The sequence below is a fragment of the Uloborus diversus genome, chromosome 6, assembly GCF_026930045.1.
Source record: "Uloborus diversus isolate 005 chromosome 6, Udiv.v.3.1, whole genome shotgun sequence".
NCBI classification, from domain to species: domain Eukaryota; kingdom Metazoa; phylum Arthropoda; class Arachnida; order Araneae; family Uloboridae; genus Uloborus; species Uloborus diversus.
The window spans coordinates 30,387,123-30,389,795 of record NC_072736.1 but is presented as its reverse complement, the minus strand read 5'-3'; positions in this window follow the sequence as shown (position 1 = coordinate 30,389,795).

Below are 2,673 nucleotides of genomic sequence, written 5' to 3'. Positions count from 1 at the left end.
TGCGTGTTGTGGAATTGAGAAAAATTGAAGAAATGTTTAGCACAACCGCTAAAGGTAAGAGATAGCTATTTGGAAACAAGGGTGCACATCCCGCCAATTCAATGGCGCAAATCCACCCCCCCCCCCAAAAAAAAAAAATCCCAATCCTCTTTCCCTTTTATTTTTAGCCCACTTTTTTATTTATTTATTTTTACTATTTTTTATTTATTCATTTATTTATTATTGTTATTATTATTATTTTATTAGAAAAGTTCTGTGGTATGCCAATGACATACCACATACACACACACAAACTAATAATAAATGATGAAATAAAATAAAAGAAAGTAAATAATTTTAATTAAAAATAAATCAACAAAAAAAAAAAAACAATAAAAAATACCCCCCCCCCCTTTTATGGCACAGCTTGCGCCATAATCCCCCCGCCCACCTGTGGGCACCCCTGCTTAGAAATCTAGTAAGTGATGTTTGTTCCTGTCTGTTGCGCCGATGGTTGAGACTTCCTGGACGGTACTCGGACACCAAAGATAGTTTGGTGATACGAACCATGTTTCTTTCATGTTTTTTTTTTTTTTTTTTTTTTTAATTTTGGAAAACTGCTAAGTAGGTCAGAGCCGAGTTGGTATTGATGAGCCTGAAGGTGCGCCAGTCTTTTCTTTTGCTAGAGTGTCTCTTACGTCATTTCAAAAATCTGTACGTGGGATGTTATTCCACACGCTTATTCTGGCATTGTAACCACTGTTTTCTAAAACGAGGAGAATCTGTGCAGTTTTCGTACCGGTCGGACTTCTTTCCTTGTCGTTCTCGACCAGTCATGTGGGCTAAATCGCATTCATTTTACCATTTAAACGTCAAATTCATAACCTTACAAAGTCGAAAACGATTTAGAAATTAATTAGAGGCATAAAAAAACCGGGCTGAAAGATTCGGGTGTTGATTCCGGTACTGGGGTACTACAGCAGCTGCTTTGTGAAACAAGGAATGATATCGTGTTCATATCTGGCGTATTAGTAACACAGATAATTTTAAATTCTGATAGCGAGAGCATTTGTAATAAGTACGACAAACAGACGCTTGATTATTTCGATTACATTTATCATAAATCGTTTGCCTGACCGTGCTTCGTTCAAATGATACATGTTTAAAACAGAAAACAGTGGGACAATTCTTTGTTATGAATTGATGTGAAAAATGACTTATATACAAGGTCCGGCTATTAATTTCCAGGACTGGCGTAGTTGTAAAAGAACGAAGAGACGGAAGATGGCGCTAATGTTTTCATACTGAAGAGCGTTTTCTTGAGCATGCGAAGTGCAATCGGCGCCATTCTAAAGTAAGTGGTTCTCGTTAAAACGCGCATTAAAACGTAGCTCCTCAATTCCTGTTGTCACCATAATGAAAACCTTTTCAATTGCTTCCAGCGTGCACACAGACTGACTGTGACCAACCTGTGTGTGGCTCATCATCAACACTTTTGCGCCCGTCTCGAAAGTGTTTAAATCATTCAAAAGTTCAAGTGAACTTGTATGTTTCTGCAGCTGTCTCTTCCAATTTGAAGCACAATTTAACGTTAATTCTTCCTCCATTTTCACTTAGGCGACAGGAATTTGAGAGCTACGTTTTAATGCACTTTTCCACGAGAACCACTTATTACTTTAGAATGACGATATATATATATATATATATATATATATATATATATATATATATATATATATATATATATATATATATATATATATATATATATATATATATATATATATATATATATATATATATATATATATATATATATATATATATATATATATATATATATATATATATATATATATATATATATATAAGAACCGCCGCTCGGTTCGTATTACGAATCTTGGTTTTCGCAAGTTGCAGTGTTGTGCCGTGATAATCCACCACGCAGGAAGAGGACAAAGCTACATTCACAAATCACATCTTTATTTTACATAGAATATAACAGCAGGAACTTCTCTTAACTAACCAACTTGTTTAGTTGTGCCACGATTTTTATATAGGGAATATCGTTAAAAGATTACAGATAATTATCCCTCGGTCATGTGATCTCACGTGATCCATATAGGAGGAGCAGATTGCAATAACGAAATATTATTGGGCTTTGCACCGCAGACAGAGGCTGGCTTAAGTCTGGAGGGAAAAAAAGTGTCTGCTAGGTACTTTAAGGGGAATCTCATCTGAGCCCAGAACCTAACCATATATGGTATGAGAAGCATTTAAGTGTGTAATAAATAATGTCTGTGACTCATACGAGCTGACATATAAGTGAACAGAACTTAATATGGAAAAGGCCTAGCAAAGGATTTTTCATATATATATATATATATATATATATATATATATATATATATATATATATATATATATATATATATATATATATTGTTTTTGTTTTTGTTTACATAACATGAAAAACTAAAATGTCTGGTTATTAATTTCCAAGACTGACGCAGCTGTAGGAGAACAAAAAGCCTGAAGATGGCGCTAATGATTGCATATTGAAAAGCGTTTTCTTGTGCATGTGCAGTGCAATCGGCGTCATTCTAAAGTAATAAGTGGTTCTCGTGGAAAAGTGCATTAAAACGTAGCTCTCAAATTCCTGTCGCCTAAGTGAAAATGGAGGAAGAATTAACG